The sequence below is a fragment of the Nerophis ophidion genome, linkage group LG01 (assembly GCF_033978795.1).
Source record: "Nerophis ophidion isolate RoL-2023_Sa linkage group LG01, RoL_Noph_v1.0, whole genome shotgun sequence".
NCBI lineage: Eukaryota > Metazoa > Chordata > Actinopteri > Syngnathiformes > Syngnathidae > Nerophis > Nerophis ophidion.
This window is the reverse complement of record NC_084611.1, coordinates 69424948-69449783: the sequence shown is the minus strand read 5'-3', so window position 1 is coordinate 69449783 and position 24836 is coordinate 69424948. Positions and strand designations below refer to the sequence as shown.

General features: G+C 40.8%; 1 long non-coding RNA gene and 2 other non-coding genes across 3 annotated transcripts in view; 1 reads left to right on the top strand and 2 right to left on the bottom strand.

Annotated features, from left to right (window-relative positions):
- The window catches only part of LOC133538252 (uncharacterized), a 96531-nt gene that overhangs the window by 52248 nt on the left and 19447 nt on the right, over nt 1-24836 (bottom strand). The window lies entirely within an intron of this gene.
- On the bottom strand, nt 20022-20092 carry trnag-gcc (transfer RNA glycine (anticodon GCC)). Its single transcript has one exon. It is a non-coding gene; the product is annotated as a tRNA-Gly (tRNA).
- Nucleotides 20310-20382, top strand: trnav-cac (transfer RNA valine (anticodon CAC)). The gene has a single exon. It is a non-coding gene; the product is annotated as a tRNA-Val (tRNA).

Below are 24836 nucleotides of genomic sequence, written 5' to 3'. Positions count from 1 at the left end.
AATACCCCTCAAGTGTTTGAGAATCTCTACGGCTCAATCACAGCATTCAAACGCAAATACAAATTTGCCACGGGAGATATGGTGAGAATATCCAAAGTGAGAGGAGTGTTTGATAAAAGATATGAACAGAGTTTTACAGACGAGGTGTTTACAATAACACGACGTCTCCCTCGATCTCCCCCGGCATACAGACTGAAAGATTTTGACGGTGAAATAATTGAGGGTTCTTTTTACGAAGCCGAATTGCAGAAAGTAAAAGAGAGCGAGGACAAGCGCTATCATGTGAAGGAAATTCTAAAACGACGTACGGTCGGTGACAAAAAACAAGTTCTAGTGCACTGGAAAAACTGGCCCGAAAAATTCAACAGTTGGGTGGACGCTGACCTCCTTACAAATGTATAAAACAATCTGATGCCTTTGATGAGCCTCACAGTCTAAAGATCATCGAGCATTATGGATCATTCCTGCAACGAGGGGTTTTTACCTCACCTTACCCTCCAACGCCAGCCTCAACGTATTTAAAGAAAACAAAAGTTCCCATTACCAGATAGATTTAAGTCAACATATAGATTTAGCAGGCTCATGGGAGGTGGCCTTAACAGAGATTTCATACCCTCGCTCATGGTATAAAGTTTGTAACGGAGCATTTTATGAATGGCTAAAGAGACCTCCACCTGTGGGTTCTGAAAGCAACCCTGAAATGGGGATAGTTTACCGTCAAGAATTGAGAGGAGGATGTTATGATTCATAAATGAACTGAATGAATCTTTACAAAAAATTGACAACGGTGTGAGGATAGCCTTTGACGATGTTAAAAAGCGAATCTCCTATCGATCAGGGGGTCAAACTCATTTTCGTTTTTCCCCTTCCCTGGCTTACATCATGGGAGTGCAACCTGGAGAGTGGATCAAGTTTAACCGTGGGTCGGCCCCCTATCCGGCAGATATAAATGCCGGTTTCTACCATCTTTACCGTTACAGTGACGTGGTGCGACCTCAGATAGTAGGCGACGCTTATGCTCCTCTTTTGAGAATCGTGAGTGCAGGGGCGGCGTCTCTCAACGAGTGGTAAAAAACGCAGTCGTCTGTGGAGAAGAAAATCAGTCGGTAAAAGGTTTTCAAAGAGAAGGGCCGTCGTTCCCTCGCACGATATATTTTAAAAGAAAAAAGATGGCTCTTTTACATCAAAATTCGGCCGAATGCACGATGGCCGAGCTGGATTTATTTTCAGCTCCTATGACTCAGATGTCTATCGATGATAAATCCTACACATATGTCCTGCCGCTATCCGCCATCACCGACGGGGGTCCTATTGAATTTTTCATCCCGGGAGAAGGTGAAAAGTACTTGGATCTGAACGACACATTACTTTACCTGCGGGTTAAAATTACCCGCGCCGATGGATCAAATATCCCAAACGACGCCAATGTGGGTCTCATCAATTATCCTCTAAACACCATCTTCAGCCAATGCGACATTATGCTCGGGGAAAGACTGATTTCTCAATCCAGCGCCACACACCCATACAGGGCAATCATTGAAACGCTACTAAACTATTCTGAAGCCACACTCACAAGTCAATTCTCAGCCGGGTTATTTCACAAAGACACCGGCGGCTCAATAGACTCTATAGAAACAGCGAATGGACCAAACAAAGGACTCAACATCAGAGCCGGTTACACGGCTGAATCTAAAGAGGTTCAGCTACTAGGATCCCTCCACGCAGACATTCTTTTCAGCGAGAGACTCCTTCTCAACTCGGTGGATTTGAGGAAACTTTTGTCTCACAGGGGCTGCGGATGGTACTTTCCATCTGAAAGTGCTGGGTGCCTCTCTCTTCACAATAAAGGTCACCGTTTCGCCGGCCGTGCGATTGGGGCATGCCTCGGCCTTACTCAACGGAAACGCACTCTACCCTTTGTCACGGGTCAGCGTGAAAACCTACTCTATCCCTAAAAATTCCAGAGTATGCACCCAAGAAAATTTGTTTTTGGGCACGATGCCTAAATACATTGTTTTGGGCATGGTGAATCACGAAGCTTTCACAGGAAGAAGAGATCTCTCACCCTTTAATTTCCAGCATTTTAACGCAGAATACATCACTCTCTGTCACGCGGGAAAACAAATTCCCTCCAAAGCTTTCCAACCACAATTTAACCAGGGGGCTTCGGACAGAGAGTTTTACAACATGTTTACCTCTGTGCATCAACAGACAAGATTTTGAACGGGGGTATTCGCTGTTTGTGTTCAATCTCAATCCCGGAGAGGACAGCGACGCATTGTCTCGGGTTTCTAACGGCACTCTGAGGTTGGAAATGAGATTCAGAGTACCCTTACCCAACACGGTCACTCTTGTGGTTTACGCATGTTACGATTCCATTTTGGAAATTGATTCCAAACGACAAGTGCTGGTGGATTATTATTGACGACGGAGATGAATAACCATCAACTGGAGAAGCTTCTGCGACGAGTGTTGGGGAATGTTTTCTGTGGTGTATGGGCCTCCGACCAACTCCCCTCACTGACTCGCTCCTTTACCCCACCCTCCTACTTTATCGTCAACACCCACGAAGGACATCGACCGGGGGAGCACTGGTTATCGATGACTCTGAAGGAAGATGGGACCGCCACTTTTTTTGATTCTTATGGATTTTCTCCCGATTTTGATTACTACCCTCGGAGCATCTTGAACTTTTTGGAAAATCGTTTTGACCGTATATTGTACCACAACCTACAGCTTCAACACCCTTTGTCCACAGTGTGCGGTCAACACTGCGTTTATTATCTGCACCATCGATTTTGCGGACTGTCTTTTGAACAAGTTTTGTCTTTATACACAGATGATGTAGTAAAAAATGATCTTGAAGCATATACCCTGGTTAAAAAATGTCAACGTTGTACTAGCACGAATAAGAATAACAGTAGTCGTTGCGGCGTACAAGACGTCTGTTGTTTAGAAACTTTTTTGAACCGTTGAAATGAAAATGCTGTACACACTGCGTTTGATGAATAAAAAAAAACATTTTATTGAAACAAGAGTTTTGTCACATCATTCAAGGTTTAACCAATGTGGGGACAATGTCACTTTTCTACCTCTTCTTTTCCTCTCGGGGATAGAAATGTTTCTTTTTCCACCCATTCTGATTCAAACTCTCCATCCGCTTTTAGATGTCTGTATTGATCTCGTGCTCTGGGGTTATGAATGGTCGATGTGGGGACGTTTAGCTCCGTCAACGCTGTTAAAAATTTTCTCCAACCCTCAGGCGTGCGGGTCTGTGGATTTTTGGACCGTTGCATCAGGTGTTTCAGTAAATCGATCATATGAGATCCCTGTGTACCGTTTTGAACAAACTCTCCTTTAGCGGTCCACCCCTTATCATTCTCGGATAATTTTTTCATAATGTACTCGCCGTTGTTACGGTCGCGTTGGGGGAGGATTTTCAGAACTTCGATCATCGTGACATCCTTTGACCCCCCCGCCAGTATTCCGAGGTTTATCCTCCGGTTTATCCATCGGTTTATCCTCTGGTATATCCTCAGAGTCATTCCATGGTTCACCCCGCAAATCCTTGTGTAAAGTCAGAGTCATCCTTTTCTCCTCCCGTTGCCCCTGCTTCAACAGGCCAAGATATCTCTGCAGTAGGGTATCGTATATTTTTATTCTTTCATGAGGATTCATTCCGGGTTCGTTTAAGACGGCTCTCATTTTAACATCCAGATCATTCCCCGCCAAGTCTCTGATGGTCGGCTCCGGGCGAGTCAGACGATTTAATTGTTGGGGGGATAGGAGAAACATTTTTTGAGCCTTTTTCATCTTCAACCTTTTCCGGTCAATCCACCGATAAGATTCCCTATAAACGGTACGACGGTGGCCAGTAAGGGTAGAAGAAAACCGCCCGACTGTTTCATCAGAGTCTGGCGTTTGCGTTTCAGTCCAGTCCTTTTTTATCAGCCAGCAGTCGGATGATTTTCTTTTGTTTTTTAAGCTGAGCAAATTGAGACGGGGATAAGGGCACATTACCCCTTCAGAATGTTTAAAGCAATTTCACACAGCGTCTGGATAAAGTCTGGTGAGCCGTGACTCAGAATATCTCGACGTTTTTGAGGTGTGGCATGGTACAGAGCTTTTAACATGGGACCGTTCCTCTTTACACGCTTTGACATTATGTTTTTGGCACGTACACGCGTATTGTTCTGGACAGAAAGGTGTCAGGTCGACCAATAAATAGCCATGAGCATCCAAAGTAGCATCCGCAAAACTTTCCAAGAAAAAACTTTTTTGTGCGGGGAACATTTGCTGTGCCAACACGTTAATCTGCAATCTGTCCCGCGGGTTCTTAAACAGTATCATATAATTACAGTTTAAGCTAATGGTGCGTGAAAATTTTCCCTGATGAAAAACATTATGGGTCAGCATCATAGCGCTCATATTTCTATGATGTCTATACTGCGTAAAAATTTTAACCACTTCGGGATGATTTGAGGCTTGAAAAATAACATCGTCCAAAATCACCAAATGGGTCTGATCGTCCGGAAACAAGTTTTCATCTTCAAAGGAATCAGGCAGTCCTTCAACAAATTTTATTTTTTTTATTCATCTTTTTTAATTCAGCATACATGGGTTGGAAAGATGTATAAATCCACACAATGTTGTCGGGTACAGAATTCATGACGTGTTCACAATTTTCCAATACACATTTTACAAAAAAAGTCTTTCCGCAACCACCAGGTCCTACGACCAGGCATGAAAAAGGTGTATGAAATCTGGGATCAAAGTCTACTCGTTCCATTTTTTCCATTTCCTCTCTAATACCCGAAAGGTAAAGTTTTCCCGTCAGGAAAGAGACGTCTTTTGTCATACACCACTCGAAACTTTTTTTTGAAAGACGAGTTATTTAAAAGGAACCCCCTTTTATCACAAACAATTTGGTGATGAGGGGTGTATATCGCACCTGTTTTGTCTTCCTCCAGATAGCCCTCCACCAAATCTTTAACGCTGTCAAAGTTGACCCTCTCACAACACTCGCGGGTTTGAGTGATTCCTTTGGCACGCAGTACAGTTTTTTTACCCTGCAGGGTTTGGTAGGCATAACTCTTTGGACCGGCGGAGGCGAATTCGTGAATGCTGTCTCCTCCCAACTCATCCGTCAAATCGCCTAGATAGCACCCCGTCTCCAAAGAAACTTCCCCCTCGTTTACCGTGTAGATTAAACTATCGGTGTCTGTGTAGAGAACTCTCTCTTGCAACCCCTCTAGGTAACCGTACATTTTCAAACGTGCGTAAGCGGTGGTAAAAGCAGCGACAAATACATTATTTGTGTTACCGGGAAGCACCACGCTGTTTTTACAGTATTGCCATTGTACCATAGAAATTTGCTCGTTGAGAAAGGAAAAATATTCAACCTGATATTTTCCTGAAAATACAAAGTCGAAAAATACTTCACTTTTTCTCACCAAGGTGGTTTGAGTTCTATTGTGCCTCTCCGCAAACTTTCCCCAAAGGCTGTTTAAACAGAGTTTTGACATTTGTCTCTTGGCAGAGTTGGGTTCCATTTTTTCAGCATCCAGCTGTATTCCCTGATTTTCACGATATTCACGAATGTACTTTTCCCTGCTTTCTGCATCGACGGCTTCTTTGGGATACCCTGAAGCTTCTTGCTTACCCTTTAGGAAAGTTTGAACATAACCCGTAAAAACGGTTTCGCTCTGTTCTTCAAAGTGCCGCACCTCCGTAATCTTACCGACTCTGTATCCCAGCTGTAAAGCTTTGTTGAATTCGAGCGTGACCCAGACTCCCGTCAATGCCCTTCCTTCCTCATCATGTTCGCAGGGTTCCAGCTGGTTATTGTTTTCTGCGCATGTGTGGCAAAGTGTAAACACTAGTTTACCCTTGACCGTTCTGTAGGGTAGCACAGGGAAATAGAGACCTCGAGGAGGGTGAACAACGTCTCTGACCAGACCGAAATAGTTTCCAACATCGTCAAAATCCGTGTGGATGATGACAGGATGACCCAGGGGATAAGGAAATGCGCTGTTGACGTACGGGTAGAGAGAGGTGACATCCTCATACAATACACGCTGGTTCTCTCCCGCCGTGTGCCTCAAGCAAAAGGCGCTTGTCCTACCTCCATAAAGAGCGTCTCGAGGCATGAGAGGTGCGGGGTAATTGCGTGTTTTGAGAAAGTCTATTACCCTAGGGTTTGATTTTTTTCATTTCATTCCACTCATGCTCTCTGATGACGATGATGTTGACCTTGTGGTCGCGCTTTAACGCTTTCATTTTTTCCTCGGTAGCCTTGTGCAACTCCTCGAACGGTGTGTTTGTCAAAGGGCATACAGCACTGGGTTCGAAACACGTCGGGCATCCGTGATAAAAACACCCCTGAAATTCCCAGACGAATGGTTTGCCACCGATTATAGCAAACCCATCCACAAAGTATGCCCCCATCTGTTTTTCGCCTTTGTTTAAAGCATGCTGAATGAAAATACCACGACGATGCGACTCCCATTCTAACCATTGGATGCTGGTGTGTGAGTATTTTTTACACAACCCTCGGTAGTTATCGGGGGAAGGTATGGCTAGAGAACCTGGCTCGAGGAAATTAGGCACAAACACCTTCATGCAGGCTGAGGCTATGGTGATACGGGAGAAGGGGTCAACACCCGTCTCTCTCGTAAACTCGGCTCTAAATTTGATGCAACCCTCACGAAGAACATTGACGTCGTTTTTACAGTAGTGTACCGCTTGTTTTTGGAAATCAAAGACCTCGCTTTTCTCATTTTGATACCACGTCTCAAACTTGGTGCGTTCAACAGGCGTCATGCGTTCTACACCGTAATTGCTGATTGCGGGGTATTTTCCGATATAATTTAAATGTTCCTCCGAACTAAATTTGTGAGGAAAATACCCCTTGGACCAGCAATCACCGAGTCCTAACGCTTTTGGCATAGCGCTAAGCGGCATGGTAAGGAAGGAAAGCGAGTCAATGTATTTTTGCCAAAAATCAGGGTTTTTAAAACAGAGAACTTTACTCCCCTGCATGATAATTAAGGGTGCTATACCCAGCTGTACCATGCCTCTCAGAATCAAGTAACCGTCAAATCCTCTCGAATTGTGGGCTATAAATGTAGATTTAAGATAACGATGTTTCCTGAAATGATTGAGGAAAACTGTAACACAATCCAGTCCAAAAGCACACCACTCTTCTCCTTGCAGCGTCTTGGTACAGACTAGAAAGGGAATGTGAGTGTGATTGTCGTCGACAAACGTCTCAAAATCATAGAATATGATATTATCATTGTGGTTTACTTCACGTGGTTGGGATTGTATATAGCAAATATGTCGTGTTTCAGGTGTCTCTGTGTCACTGCGGGGTAACTCTTCTCTACATATTTGACATTTTAACTTAGGGCATGTGTGTTTAGCGATACCTGTAGCCACAGGTACATCGTAAAATAAGTTGCATTTAAGGCATTTCTTTCGCCGATCGCAGTTGCTGACGAGTTTTTCCATAACCCGATGTTTTACCCTGTGTCTGAGGAGACATGCAGGAGAACAACACCACATGTTGCAATCCCTGCAAAGCACAGTTTTCCCCTCTATTTTTACACAGCCGTTTTCTGTACAGACCAAGCAATAACCGTCGCATTTGTGTCTGTTGGGTTTGTCGTACCCTTGGTAACAGTAGTGACAAACGTACGGTTTTGACAAAAAACCTTTAATGTTGATGATACCGCTGTAATGATTCTGAGATAAATACAGATACAACGGATTTTCTGATTTGGGGTAATCCGTCTCGAACCGTGAGAGGGGTTGTTGGCCCTCTTCTCTGTACAGTATGACAATTTTACGACGTACCACTTTTTCAAATTCACGAATATGACTGAAAGTGACGGAAGTCTGTTCGTCTAAGCCCGCTTTTCTCTGTATTTTTTCAGCCTCCGCCACAGCCTGGCTATCTGTAAATTCAGGATGTATCAGACTTGCTAGGCTAATGGCAAAACAGAGTTGATTATTCGAGTTTAATGGATTGTATAGATAACAAGCTTTTTTTCTGTGGATTTCATGTTCCAAAAGGGTTTCGATTTTTCTTCTTACACCACCTCGAGGGTTGTGTACCACCTGGACCATCACCTGTATTTCTTCATCGTTCAATATTTCAACGTTTGATTGTACCAACAGATCTAACACGTCTTGAAAAGCATTCATCACAGCCCCGGCATCGTTTCGAAATGTAAATGAAGTATGTTGATTTGCACTTTTACCGGATAACTCCAATTGAATGATATCGTCGGGTCTAGCTTCCATAGTTACCATCTCTGTCAGCTTTTTAAGGCTCCCCAAGACTCCACGGTAAAATGTGGCGTAATCTGTTACATCGTTTTTTTGAGGAAAAGTTAAAACGCTGGATAGTTGTATATTGTTGAATGTTTCCCTCCTCTAGACATTTACCCCATCACCCCTCTGGGTCTCATTTGAAATTGATTGGTCAGCCGTTGACGGTTGGTCCTGCATGACCCCCACCACCTCCGAATATTCCAAACATTCCCCCGAGGGTGTCGCCCCTCCCAACACCTCTTGATTTTGTGTAGAGGCTTGTGTGTTTGTGTTTGAATTTAACACATTAAGAGCATCTTGCAAAGACGGATCATCGTTTAGTTCCCATTCTATCTGGTTGTTTGGATCTAAATGATGATTACAAATGTCTTCATCTTCTACAATAACTACATCTAATTCAGATGGAACTACAGCCATTATATTTCTTTAAAGAAAAAAATAATTTGAATGGAACAAATATAACAAACCAGTATGTATCAAATCATGTCTGCCATCTTCATGAGAGTGCGAGCCAGTATACGATGGTACTGTTTCAGCCTTCTTCTGTTTCTATCATGTTTGTCGAGCTGGCGGGCGCATCTACGCTTCCTCTTGCGTTTGTTGCCTGTGGAAAAAAAAAAAAAAAAAAATTAAACAAATATATATATATATACCGGCTTTAATCACATGTGGCGCTGCCATCTCCACTCACGCAAGCATAGCCGGAAATAAACCCACCCCCTCCTTCCCCCGGACGCCGCCTACTACTCCCGGCGGGAAATTCATTTGAGCGAAAGACATTGGAGTGAGAGGAGCTCTTTAAAGCTCCTGAGAATCTTAAAAAAAAGCTTACAGAAAACGAGAAAAACTTACAGCGGGTGCCTGTCGGACATTCACCGTCGTTTTCGATGATTTCCCCTCGGAGCAAGGATTCGATGTCTGGAGTCCTATATATATATATATATATATATATATATATTGTATACAGCATGTATACAGCATGTTTTTTTCTTGTAAAATGAGAATTATTTGACTCACCACAGTGGGATTGTGTTAAAGGGATCGCGTTGGACTCTTCCGGCGAATCCTCTATAAAACAAAATAATGAATACACGTAATATTAAATAATTCGAAGGTTTAAACACACCTCGATAATCATCTTCCAACTTTGTAAGATCGATCAAACAAAGTTCTTCGTCTTTCACTTCGTCGTCATCGGCTGGTAAAAAAAAAAAAAAAAAAGTATTACAACGTCATACACGTGCAATGCTTTTAACGTTTAAATGCTTAAATGGAGTTAAACCATTGTCTAATAACGTGGTAAAAACGGAGGTAATGAAATGAATACAGTAAAAAAAAATCGGTACTTACACAAAAGGATTGGAGACTCTGTTAGGAGATCCCTTGGTGGTGGGTGAATTTCAACTCGACGTTCGACTGTTTTTAGTTCGAATATAGTAACATTAAACAAACGTGTTCCAAGGAATAAAAAAATAAAAAAATAATTACCTTTCATTCTGCAAATCTCGGTTACACTGTGCTCTGAGATAGTTTCTCCAACCGTTTAAATATGTTTTCGTGAGGTATGGAAGTTGTTTCAAACGATCGTAAACATTTAAACTGTCAAATGGATGGTCAGATGCTGATCAGATGACATTCTCAAGCTTCGGTGTGTGCGTGTGAATGTGTATGTGTGAATGTGTGTGTGTGTGTGTGTGTGTGTGTGTGTGTGCGTGTGTGTGTGTGTGTGTGTGTGTATGTGCATGTGCGTGCGTGTGTGCACATCTTCCCACGTAACATTCCCAGCCATCAATACATCGAAGCAGGGTCAGACATATGGTTAACCTTAACCTAATTAGTTCCTCCCAATCGTTTAAATATGTTTTCGGGAAGTCTGGAAGTTGTTTCAAACGATCGTAAACATTTAAACTGTCAAATGGCTGGTCAGATGCTGATCAGATGACATTCTCAAGCTTCGGTGTGCGACGATCGTAAACATTTAAAGTGTCAAAAGGCTGGTCAGATGCTGATCAGATGACATTCTCAAGCTTCCTTAACAACTGACCTCAACTTGAACCCTCCTTTGTTCCCTCTTCAGGTCTTAAACCCACCCTCTTCCTGGTTAAATCACTCCCTCTTCAGGTCTTAAACCCACCCTCTTCCTGGTTAAAACTCCACCCTCTTCCCGGTTAAATCACTCCCTCTTCAGGTCTTAAACCCACCCTCTTCCTGGTTAAAACTCCACCCTCTTCCTGGTTAAACTCCACCTTCTTCCTGGTTAAACGACTTCCACTGCAGGTCTTAACTCCACCCTCTTCCTGGTTAAATCACTCCCTCTTCGGGTCTTAACTCCACCCTCTTCCTGGTTAAAACTCCACCCTCTTCCTGGTTAAAATCCCCACCCTCTTCCCGGTTAAAACACCACCCTCTTTCTGGTTAAAACTCCACCCTCTTCCTGGTTAAACCACTCCCACCTCAGGACTTAACTCCACCCTCTTCCGGGGTAAGCCACACCCACTTGACCTTGACCTTTGCCCCCCTGACCTCTGAACTTGACCTTTGACCTTGACCTTTGAACTTGACCCCTCATAAATCATTGATTTATGACCCCTCATAAATCATTGATTTATGACCCCCCCATAAATCATTTTTTGACAAAAGGTGTCCCCTTAAATTCTCTCACATGGAGTGACCCCCATATATATAAATATTTTCCATTTATATTATAGTTCCATCAATCCATCTATTTTCTACTGCTTTTCCCTTCCGTGTCTTGGGGGGAGCTGGAGCCTATCCCAGTTGCGCTCGGGCGGAAGGCGGCGTACACCATGGACAAGTCAACACAGATCGACAGACAACATTCACACACTCGCGTCAATTTAGTGATGCCAATCAACCTATCCCCAGTTTGTGATCCAAAATTTTTTTTTTCATTTACAGGATTGACAAAAAAGAAATGACTACAAGAAAGAGGTTAAGAGTTCCCACAAAGAAAAATGAAGGACCTGCATAATTGTCCTCCCCCAAATGAGCAATCAGGTAAGTGTATGTGTGGCAAAGTGGACTATGGTTACACCAAATTACAGTTACATGTAGCTAACAAACTGGAAATATTATTTTATTTGTTTGTTTAGTATTTAAAGAACAGCTGAGAATGCCACCTTGGGAAAGTCGCCCCAAGGAAGTTAGGTAACAGTACCCTAATTGTAATGTGGCCACACACCTCTAAGACAGCGATGGGCAAGCTCATCCTACCATATGCTTTAAAATCCAAATAGGGATGGGGAGAGGGAATAATTATAACATTTTTGTCCAAATGAGCTGACAGATACCAGTCCAATTTTTTATACTTAAATAAAACATTTTAAACACTTTCTCTTTTGCACTCTCTCTTTCAGATTGTTTTGCATTCGTCAGATGGGAGGACGGTTATACCGGCAAAATCTTTACAGGAGTAGACATTTTGTCAAGAGATGAAGCTCCTGTGCAGATCTTAGATCTTAAAACAGGAGATTCTGTTTTAGCAAGGTGGTCAGATGGTAAATTTTATAGGGCAACTGTTGAATGTATTTTAGGAAAAGATCAGACTCAGTCACCAAAAGGCTGCCAAACTCCACAGGAGTCATTTTTAAATATGTTGGAAGCCAGTAAGCCATCACATTCAACATCAGGGTCTGACACCATAACAGTAGATCGGAACCCACTGTCTGAACATGAAAATATCACAGCACTGAATCTATCAAGTGATGGGGGACTTGCAACAGGCAGCAACACTGCCTATGGGTAAGCTTGACATTTATTACCTCATGCCTATGGGTCTACAAGTTCAAAACGTTTAATCTTTGGCAAATTTGGTGAATTATCAAACCAAAAGAACAGCATTAATTTAAACATTATTTTATTTGCCATCAAATCATTGTTTCATTAAATGGTATGTTAATAACAAATACAAATAATTGATGTATTATATTGCCCAAAACCCAACATCTGTATGCACTCTGATTTCAGGATTAAAAGTTCTGAACTTGTGGATCCTGAAAACAATTATTTGCCATCATTTTATTACTTTTTAGTTATGGTCAAAACTGCATAGAGTGTAAATATCCACTCTACAATCTCACGTGTCAAAAATAGGGAGTAACAAAATGAACATTTCATGTCATGGTTATATTTGTTATCACAGTATTGATGAATGTGCTCAAGAAGTACTTGAACACACTGAAATCCTATAAACAAGTTTTATTGAGAAACATTTACACAATATATACTTTCTTAACAGAAAAAAATCAAAGTTTTTAAACATTCAGTTTCACGTCAAAATATAAATGCCGCATTTTTTTCAATTAAATATAAATAAGAATGTAAAAAAATATAGATAAAAGTAGTGGAACGATGGGAGTTGAAAGGTGAGTGTCAGAAAACAGAGCGAACTTTGCTTTCTTATGAGCAATCCAGCATTAACTATACACCCGTGGGTTCTCAGAGCAACCACCGAAAATGTGTCCCGTAAAAACCTGTCCGACCGGAGTTTTCAACTATAACAAAAATTCCATGGATGAATTAAGCAAACAATATAAAAAAAAATAGGATCCAAACAAAATTTGTGGAACGCTCGCCTCGGCCGCAGGTACTTGCGGTTGCTCTTGCCTAAATTGTATTGGCCCAGTGCTATGTAGTATTGATTCTTAAAAATATATTTTCGGGGATTGTGTGGGAGCCCTACATGCGGATAGAAATGTTCCTCTTTTTTGTGAATTTCCCTCCTCTTTTGTCAAAGGGTACTCACATGTCTGTACTTCCTTTGTGGAAGAAAGGAGGTAGGGCGGAAATATCAATAAGCAATAGTTTCAAAACACATATTTAAACCAAATATAAATACTTGTTGACAGTTTATACTTATTTGTACATTTCATAAATGATCCTGGAGATATATAAAGTAATAACTTTTTGGGATAGTCAATGTTATGTATAACTTAATATTAAAAAATCTGTCATAATTTGTTAGTTGGTATTGTAGACTAAGTGAGTTGTCTATTTCCTTGCAGTCAAGATGATTTCATCTTCAGTATTAATCCAGTTCCTTTGTCTTTGATGTGAAATGTTTTTGTTTAAGAGTACTGTACAGAACGATTAAAGATATGGTCAATTTCGGTCATGGTACATTTATTTTCATTATTGGTACCGTCCATCATAGAGTGAGGAGAAAAAATAATTTATACACTGCTGGTTTTGTAGTTGGAGGTCTGTTACTTGTATTATTATTTGTATTAATATCATTATAGGTACACTTCAATTTTAAGAGATAGTATCTGTAAGATCACATTGTATGAACTTTTCAAAAGTAATTAATTTGCAACTTATTGCATGAAATCCATATTTGATACTTCAGAGAAGTAGAGGTTACTAGGTGATCAATTCCCTGGGGGGAAAAAATGCAAATTACCTGAAAATAATATATTTTCCAGAACCGCCGGTCTTTTAAATACTTGTTCTCCTTACTGCACATAGACTAAGGTCCACTTTGGCCGCTGTAGGTTAAAATATAAATCCATCCATCCATCCATTTTCCTACCGCTTATTCCCTTTGGGTTTGCGGGGGGCGCTGGTGCCTATCTCAGCTACAATCGGGCAGAAGGCGGTTTACACCCTGGACAAGTCGCCACCTAATCGCAGGGCCAACACAGATAGACAGACAACATTCACACTCACATTCACACACTAGGGCCAATTTAGTGTTGCCAATCAACCTATCCCCAGGTGCATGTCTTTGGAAGTGGGAGGAAGCCGGAGTACCCGGAGGGAACCCACACAGTCACAGGGAGGACAGACAAACTCCACACAGAAAGATCCCGAGCCCGGGATTGAACCCAGGACTACTCAGGACCTCGTACTGTAAGGCAGACGCACTAACCCCTCCCCCACCGTGCTGCCTAAAATATAAATCATTTCAGTAATTTTTTTGCAGTTCAGTATTTCTAATCTCTTTTGATGTTGTATATACATATATGGACACATTGGGTTTATAGAATTGTAATCTATGGTTCAATGAAATTTCATGATAGGTTTACCAGAGAGGGAACCATTGGTCCATCACCCTACAGCGGCAATACAGCCATCCCATCACTGTATGGCCTCCACATCAATAGTCAATTTCCCTACGCAGGCCATATATCTAGCCTATCACCATATGGCCTCAACGTCAAAGGTCCATTTCCCTACAAAGACCATGCATACTGCCCATCAACCAATGGCCTCACCACCAAAGGTCCATCACTCTATGGAGGCTGTACACCCCACCCATCCCCGCATAACTTCAACACCGCTGGCCCATCACCAAATGTCTACAACACCTCTGGTCCTTCACCCGGCGTACACAATGGTTTACCAGCTAGCCAGGTGAATCCACCTGACAATGAAAACGCAGCTTTCTTGGCACCAGACAGGAGAGATGCAGGCAACCCATCTCGTGAGGACACTATCTGTTATCGACCACAGGCAGAAAAATCATGGAAACCATGTGATGGATGTAGGGAGGAGTTCGAAAAAATCCTGCGAGAAAAGCAACGGATCGAAGAAGTCCTCTTGAAAATAGGTAAGTACTTAATGCTAATTTATTCATGATGTCATTGTTTTGTTTACTTAAATTTGTGATGGGCCTTGAACACATTATTTTCTCATTCTGGTATTGTTTGTGCTATTTTTTCTCTTTCAGATCCTGGCCAAGTCAGAGTACTTCAAACTCTCTGCGACCTCGTTGGAGACAAATACAGCGACGGCGCTCCTCAACAATCGGGCCAGCAAGAACTATTTCCTGAGAGCGGTGTATACATATCATCGTTCCGCCTTGCTGCCATGAGTCATGCTTCAAAGCCCAAATGTATGCGTTTATTCCACGCACTTTTTGACCACTTTTTTACAGTAGAGGAATGTCAAAATGCTTCCCTTTTGGTCGCCCTGGAAAGAACCCTTCAGGAACAGGAAAGCGCATCCTTGACCAGAAAAAAGTTTTCAGTCCAAAATTGGGTAACAATAATTAAAGAGAAGTTCAATACGAGAAAGTTTGATCCCTTATCTATTTCAGCACACTAGAGGCATAACTGAATGTTACATAATTACAGTTTGTGATTGACCTAAAAACTTGCGTGATAATAAGCAATATAGTGTTATGTCCATCAACTTGAAGTGTGCTTGTGTGTATTAATTTACTGTATATGCAGGGTTTCCACAAGGTATTAAGTCATTAAATTGATTTTGCCTAAATGAAGGCCTTAAACTGCAATAAAAAGCATTAAATGCGTTGTCCAGAGGCATTTAAAAAATTTAATACAATTGTAGGACATGGCCGATAGTCAATATGTCAAACGGTAAATGAAAATTAACTTAAGAAGATTACGGTCATTGAAATTGTTACGTCTGTCTGTGTGTTTCTTTTTTTATCTGCAGTTGTCAAACTGCAGACAAGCGGTATTGTAAGCTGGGAACACGACAAAAGCACTGCCTCAATAAAAGCAAAATGAAACTGCTCTGGGGGCCTAAACCTTTGTATTCTTTGGTCACTGTAGGCGTGTAGTCCTTAGCTGTGACACTTTGTCAGGATAATGGAGAAGCCGAGCTTTTTTCATTCACTGAGTCATTTATTTCAAGCACCTCCACTTCAACACATATGAGCTAACTTGGCTAACATTAGCAACTGTTGCGACGCAAGTGCCTCAAGTTATCTTTGGTGGCCTAGGATGGACAAACAGGGCAATTTTCACAGCAGACCAAAACTCTTTTATTCTCTGACATTCCCACAATAAATGAATACAAGTTATTTCAGCTGCCGGAAACTTGATACCTACCTGCTATTTACTGTAAACATTTTAAACAACAGAGGGTGTAAAATACAATAAGTTAAATATGTTTAATTGCCTGCGATGAGGTGGCGACTTGTCCAGGGTGTACTCCGCCTTCCGCCCAATTGTAGCTGAGATAGGCACCAGCACCCCCTGTGACCCCAAAGGGAATACGTGGTAGTAAATGGATGGATGTTTAATTGCCATAGCTTTTTTTTTTTTAATGCATCTCATTGGCATTTTTACCAATATTGTTCTGTATTTTTCTAAAATGTTTAAATCGATCATCCATTTCCAAACACATGCATAAATTGCAATCCTAGTATGCTGTTCATTTATTATTCCATAAAACCTTTTAACTATTTTAAAACAAATTGTATCCTGATTAAAAGTGGTATCCTCCAGCTTGTGGCTATTATAAGTCATATTTTCAGAGAATATATATATACTTACAGCATGTTTTAAACAGACACAACCAAAAAAAATGGCTAATGGGTATATTATATTGCTCATCTGATGCTGAATTGGATGTTTGTTTAGAGGGTTTAAGTGCAGTTCTCCTTTAATATTTTTGATGGACGGAACCTTTTAATTAGCGATTGTCTACGGCCATGCATACAGTCAAAACACCAGATGCTACTCCACAAAAATAAATAAATAAAAATACATTATCCAATTAAACAGCTTTGGAAGCCAATTCTAATACACTAGATAGTAACAGTTAATGTAAACCTTTCAACTAATTAACTTTTCTAATGATTACAACTGTGTGTATACAAATAATTGTAAGCTTCAACTGTATAAAAAAACTGCAGTCGCACATGGTCATTACATTTTTTTAAGTACCAAAAACATGGCATTAAAAGCATTACATTTGGTTTGCATTATTATTATTATTGCATTGCAATGCATAGATTTGATACCTGTAGAAACTCTGATGTGGCAAAATTACGAATGGCTGATTATTATGTTCTTGCCTTGCAGCGTATGTCCTGAGATGCGGTACCCTTCCTGATTGGGAGAATGTTGAGGAGGCCAAGCTGAAGAAAGCTTTGGTAAACAAATGTCGGGCCAGAGCAGGTTTGAAGTAGGCTCTTGTACCTGCCAAGTTCATTTTGGGGTAGGATGTTTCCTTGGTAAACATGTTAATATTTTGGATCAAGTTTGCGCAGTATATATTGTAAAAAATTGCCCCATGATGTAGCTTTTAGAACCACGTTATACTGTGACAATGCATATTGAGCTGTGCTGTGTCAAGCTAATTTGGCACTGATGCAACCTCACTAACAAGCTAGCGGCTAATATCCCTTCACAGTGCAAAGTTGTTTTCAAATTTTAAAAAAATACAACTGGGAATGACGCAGTATGTTACTGCTTACATAATGAGGTATATTAGTAGCTTTTGTAACCAATTTCAAAATGTTTCAATGATCATTTGTGTACCCAATGTCGTATTGTTATCGCAGGAGCCCGTTCTATTGTTTACAACAGTGTTTCTTAATCATAGAGCTAGGGCCCACTGTTTGGCTGCGAGTACCCCTTGGAAGCCGCCAATAAATATCTGTTTCTTAGCTGTGGTCCGTCCATATGGGCCGCAATGGTACTCGGTTGTAATACACTTTAGTGTAAGATGACTAATTCAGTGTTTATATTTCAGTTGACCCCAGACCCCTTTGTAGTGGAAAAGTTGGTCGTGCCCCAAGATAAAAAATGTTAAGAATCCGTGGTTTTCAATGTGTGATTGTTTTTTGTATGTAGACCAGTTCCAGACAGCATGGTTACAATTTTATAAATGTATTTCAGTTTTTACTTGGAATATTTCAAATATGGAAATTTAGTCATTTACTCACCCTATTACTGAGATGAAGTCAAGTTTTTTTTTTTTTAACTAAGGGACATGGTTTGCTCAACAAGGAGTTAAAAAAACTACACCTGACTTTTTCACAATAACAAAGTGAGTAATTAAGGTTAAATTCATTTATTTTTGTATTTGTTTTATTTTTTGTATTTTGTTTTCTATGTTGTTTTAAGTATTGTGAATGTCAATATGTACATTATGTATGTACTAATTAACTACATTTAAATGTTTGTATTTAATCTATTTTTATATATCATATTTTGTATTTTTGTGTAGCCAAATAAAGTGATACACCTTTAAATATTTGAGTATTTGTTTAGTGTTATTTCTAATTAAGTCTGATAATGAATATTTAAATTGGACTCTCAATTTGTTCTCATGATTCTCAAATTTGAGATATGATGAGACATTTAAGAGAAATAATCAAGACATGAAAAAGACATACATAAGATCTCTTTTGTTGCTCATACATCTCATTTCTTTCTCTTTTTATTGTCCTTAAAAATAAATGAGACATAATTGAGATCAGTGGCATACATATATGAGCTCTCCTCAGTGTATCCCACTTCTCAAATATTGCTCAAATGGTTGTCTCAACTCAACCTCCTTTGTCTCAGTGATGTCTTGTCTCTTTTTAGCGTATTCATTGCTCCTAAGGGTCCCTTAGGAGCAAAAAAAGAGAAACAATTGATCACAGAATTAGACAGAAATGAGAAGCTCAAAATGCTCTCAAGATACGAGATTAAGCAACAGATGAGCAAGCACATTTTTGCTATGGGGGTTATCACATTCGCCTCACACGCAAAAGGTCCCCTGTTCGAAACAGGGTAGAACCAAGCCTTTTTTTGACTTTACTTCTTACCTTTATACATAAACCGGGAAATAAATAATAGCAAGGTCCTGTGTTTTTATCATGAAGTAGTTTGCAACATACCTGATCAGCTCATGTTCAGCTGAGCACACACAACACCAAATTTAGAGGGTTCTCATATAGGCAGACCTCAGGCTTCAACATCATGAATGCTGGGTTCCATGAAAATATCATGCACAAACCAGTGAAATCTGTCATTCGTTCAAGTCACTGTATTCTCCGGGCATTGGATGGATTGTAACTGTACTGTTGAGATTGACTTATAAGATGTTTAAACTCTCACCTTAGCAGGAATCATAAATGTAATTCCCAAAGAATTAGAGAAGACAGCTTACTCTGGTTAGTATCCAGACTAACTACTGGTAACAAAGTGATTTGGAACCCAACTGAAGCCGTGTTTATTTCTGAGTGCTGGTTTTGTCCACATTTAAAATGGCATTTCTCATTAAGAAATTGTAGTAAACATCAAACTCTGTGGATCCATTAGGATTTCATTCAAAATGAATAGAAGTTAGGCCCACATTCACGTGGTTTAGGAAAAAAATGAGAAAGTGATACAGAAAAAACACCAAGACACTGACAGGATTTCAGCCAAACATCTCCCGTTTAACAAACAGGCATCTTGACTGACAGCTACAGCGCCTGGAACATCATGGATTTCAACTTGATGCCTATAACCCTATACTCAACGGATAGCCAATTTGAGGGGAGAGCATTGATTATCACTATTTTAAACTAGCACGGTTGCAAACGTGGAACACGTTTTATCTCGAAACTATAGTGCCAATTTAGAGAAGGACACGGGCTGTATAAGAAAACCCTCAAAACGTGCTCGTAGCAAAGCTTCGTCCCTGGGTGGGCTTGAACAACTATCCTCTCAGTTAACAGCCAAGCGCGCTGACCAATTGCGCCGCAGAGACTGACTTTTAAATTTGATTCATTACTCCCCCAATTATTAGAAAATCTCTTGTTACGATGGCGCAATGTCATTGTCTTTGGATGGGAGTAACTTGGAGTACTCTGCTTCAGTCTTCGGTGAGTCCAATATGCCTTCTGAGTGCAATGCCTGTGTCTTGCGGTTGTCACAAACATTGCTTTTGTCCCATATGAATATTATTTAAAATCTAAAATAAGCAACAGATGCGTTGGCCGGGAATCGGACCCGGGTCTTCCGCATGGCAAGCGAGAATTCTACCACTGAACCACCAATGCCTGCATAACAATGTAGGTTCATGAACTCGGTTAAGAGGAAGAGCGTTTGAAATGCTACGACGTGGAACACATTCTACGTGCACAAGGGATATAACAACATCCACAAAAGGCAAGAAATGCAATGCAGCTACTAACAGCAATGAGACTTGAGAGCCACATGTTTTCCATCGGCCGAATATCAACTTGTAAGTCTTGACAAAGGTGAGTTCTTGCAGTAGTTTCCATGGTGTAGTGGTTATCACATTCGCCTCACACGCGAAAGGTCCCCTGTTCGAAACAGGGTGGAAACAAGCCTTTTTTTGACTTTACTTCTTACCTTTATACATAAACAGGGAAATAAATAATAGCAAGGTCCTGTGTTTTTATCATGAAGTAGTTTGCAACATACCTGATCAGCTCATGTTCAGCTGAGCACACACAACACCAAATTTAGAGGGTTCTCATATAGGCAGACCTCAGGCTTCAAGATCATGAATGCTGGGTTCCGTGGAATTGTCATGCACAAACCAGTGAAATCTGTCATTCATTCAAGTCACTGTATTCTCCGGGCGTTGGATGGATTGTAACTGTAACTGTTGCGACTAATAATTATAATTTGTTTTATTTCTCTAAAAACAGAATAAGTTAAGTTCACAAAAGGGAATTTAAATCAAAATGTATAAAAGTTCATTAGAAGGCTTTATTTAAGTTACTATGGTTAAAAATGTAATTTCATGCCTTTTTGTTGGGTTTGTGGGCATGTGTTTGTTTTGAAGTGTCTCGATTGGTCTGTGAACGGATATAAGGAAGCTACTTCCGGGTATGAGGAAAATCTGTTTGATGCAATGAGAAGGGATAAAGAGAGCGACTGATGGTTACAAGGACTAAAAAGTGTCACAAGGACTTTCAGCGTTTGGGCCACAAGAGCCAGAAGATCACAATTTCTTCCTAAACGAAGCATGCAGGCCAACGAGGTATTTGTCATTTCTGTTTGTATTTTACTTCGGTAAATGTTTGAGCCACATGCTGTGCATGTTATTTTTACGTTTGTAACATGCTTTATCTTATTAACAGTTTTCACGGTGAATTGAAGGGAAAGAAAGCCTTCAATAAATCAGTTCAAGAAAGCCATTGTGTCAGTGCTATGTGGAGGGAGTTACAGTGAAAACTCGCACTGTTCAACGACCGGTGGACAACGCTGAGACTGTCGGCAACATTAAAGAACCCGGGCAGCGCAGCGCAGCTGTGACGTCATCAGCACGGAGCAGAAGAGCCCCCCCCCCCCTTCCACCCCTGGCGCGCGCACACACTCAAAAGGAAGACACAGGTAATCACAGCGTTTTCAGTAGGCTGTTAAGATGCCAATAAGGAACACTGGACACTAAAAGAGTGATTAAGAAGAGACTGAAACGTATGAAGATACTGTGGAGTGTGTGGTAAACGTCTGGACTTATCTGATCATTTTATTTAAGTTAAAAGAACCTTGTCATACAAGAGACATTTAAAAGGGCGTTTTGCTAAATAAATGAAAGTAGGCTATTGGCCATTTAATTTAATATTGAAGCTTTTCTATTTTCTTTAATATTTTCCAATTGCCTTTGAATGCATATATTTGAGTTTTGAAGTGATATAAAATTCATATTTTTTGTGTTTTGCAAAGTGATATTCAAAGATTAAATTTAAGATGTGTATTTGTTTGAGCTCTAAGGTATTTACATTTAAGGTATCTACAATTATTGATATTTGCATTGGACAAGTTCATCTAAGGGTGATTTAAAATGTCTTCTATTGCTAATATTTTCTGTTGATACATATTGGACAATTTAAAAACATTTAAAAGTGTTTAATTTAATTGATTAAAAAAATGTCAAAGTCAGGTTGGCCTACAGAACAGGTAAGGGACAGGGACAGGGAAGATGTCCTCCTGACACCTGTACAGGCTTATGAGAGTGGTGCTGAAGAGGAAAAGCAGCAAGAGGAAAATCAAGAGCTGAGGAGAGGTACAAGACTAAGAACTCTAACAGAAAAGGGTAAAGGAATGCTAATGATGAAAATCAACACACTTCAGTTCAAGTTCAACGCCAGTTATGGAAGATGGCGAGCTCAAGTTAAAGCTGCTAAGATGCCATTATCATCAAAAGAACCTTTGGATGAGTCATTGGTTAATTCCATTATTGGTGAAATCAAACGTCTTTCTACAGATGTCAGGAGTGCTTATGAAGAGCTACGCCAAGTTTCAACTCCAGAACAGGAAACGCGACGAAAAGTTGACACATGTACACAGACATCCACTTTCATTCTCTCTGTAGCTACAAGCCGTCTGGATAGAAATATTCCAGAAGAGGAGCCAGAATGGCCAGAAGCTGGTTCTATATTTAACTCAACTTGTAAAAGCTCTGTCATGTCTATTTTGAAAGGCTACACAGTGCAAGAAAGCACCAAATCTTCCGTGGGTCGCCAAGAAGCTGCCGCTGAAGCTGCTGCAAGCCAAGCTGTTCTAAAAGTGCTACAAGAGCAAGAAAGAGAACAATTGGAATTAAATATTCTTGAAGAAAAAGCTGGAAAGAAGATAGCTGAACAAGAAGCAGCAGCCCGAAAGCGTCGCTTACAGCAAGAAGAAGATGAAGTGAGGCGAAGAATACAGAGAGAAGAAGAGGAAGCTGAAATAAAAGCTCAATTAGAAGAAGAACATATAGCTCTACAAAGAACTCTAGAGGAAAAACGGAGAAAGATAAAGAAATTGGAGACAGTGAAAAGTCTTAATGCAGCAAATGCGAGAATGCTGATATATGATCAAAGGAGTGTCAAAGAAGAGCGGAGTGACAAGTTAGGAGATGATTTTAAAGAAGATGACCAAGTATCTGCACCCTCAAGTCATCTGTCTACACATAGGTCTTCCATATCAAAAGTTAAGAAAACCTCCAATGACAGTACGGCAGAGCTCGTTAAGATGCTAGCAGGTGCTTTAAGTGTCAACAGAATCCCAATTCCTGAACCTCCAACATTCAGTGGGGATCCATTGAAATATAGTGACTGGAAACTATCTTTTCAAATTTTGATAGACCAGAAGAACATACAAGAGAATGAGAAGATATACTACCTACGAAGATACACAGGTGGTCAAGCCAAGAAAGCCCTTGATGGTTACTTCCTGCTCGGAACTGAATCTGCCTATACTGCTGCATGGGAGATTCTGGAGGAGCGATACGGAAACCCATTTACAATTGCAAAAGCATACAGAGACAAGCTTCAAGCGTGGCCTAAGATTGGTTCTAAGGATAGTCTTGAGCTCCGAGAGTTCACAGATTTTCTCCGCAGTTGTGAGGCTGCCATGGTTAACATCAAGGCATTGGAGATCCTGAATGACTGTAATGAAAACAGAAAGATTCTTTCTAAGTTACCAGATTGGCTGATCGCAGCTTGGAATCGAAAGGTTATGGAAATGGAACAAGAGAAAAAACAATTTCCCTCTTTCAGTCATTTTGTCAGATTTCTAACATGGGAAGCTAAAGTCGCCTGCAACCCTATCACTTCAGTGCAGTCACTGAAATCAAGTGATACGGACAAGCCAAGGTCTCAAAGACTACAAAGCTTTGGAGCAAAGACGTTGAACACAAGTTCTAATGAAAAGACACTGACAAGTTTCAATGAAAAGACTACAACCTCCAAGGAAAATAATTTCATGACATGCATTTTCTGTGAAAGGAACAATCATACATTACATAAATGCAGGAAGTTCATGGAGAAAGCTGTGACGGACAGAGTCAAGTTCATCCAAGCTGAACGTTTATGCTTTGGTTGTCTTCAGTCTGGACACCGCTAAAAGAACTGCAGCAATAGGAGTGTTTGCGACACATGCGAAAAGAAGCATCCAACTTGTCTGCATGAGGAGCGAACCAAAGATGAGCAAAAGCCACCGCAAGCCAAGCCAAGTACAAGTCAAGAAAATCCTAATGAAATATTACCTCAAGCACCCCAAAACAAAGAAAGAACCAAAGAAGCTACTTCATGTAGAGTAATACTTCAAAAAGATAACATACAAACGGCTGCAATAATCCCAGTCTGGCTTTCATCCACAACTCAACCAACCCAAGAGGTCCTTGTGTATGCTCTGTTGGATTCTCAAAGCGATACAACTTTTGTTCTGAGTGAAGTAGCAGATGCATTGGAAGTGGACAAAGAGCAAATCAAGCTAAAGCTTTCTACTATGACCTCAAGAATTACTGTAGTAAGCTCCCAAAAAGTAACCAACCTGCAAGTAAGAGGCTTTTATTCAGGTGAGAAGATTGCCTTACCACCAGTCTACACACGTGAGTTCATTCCGGCGAACAGAACTCATATACCTACAAGTGAAACCGCAAAAGCATGGTCCCATCTAAAGCATCTCCAAGATGAGATACCACCTCCGCAAGACTGCGGAGTAGGTTTGCTCATTGGGTACAATTGCTCACAAGCCTTACTTCCCAGGGAAGTCGTGTCTGGCAAAGAAAACCAGCCCTACGCCCAGCGTACAGACCTTGGATGGAGTATTATTGGTAACCAGAATCCCTACGTAGACTACGGCGATGTCATCAGAGACAGCCATCGCATTGTAGTGAGACAAGTGACACCAGGTTTGAAGCCTAATGTCAACCTCACGGGACCAAAGTTTCTCTGGCAAACACAACTACCCAAAAGAGAGTGCACGGTGGGGGAAATCAAGGAAGATGATCCTGAAGCTGTCGTGTGTAACACCAATGCAGAAGAAGATAGATCATTGCTGAAT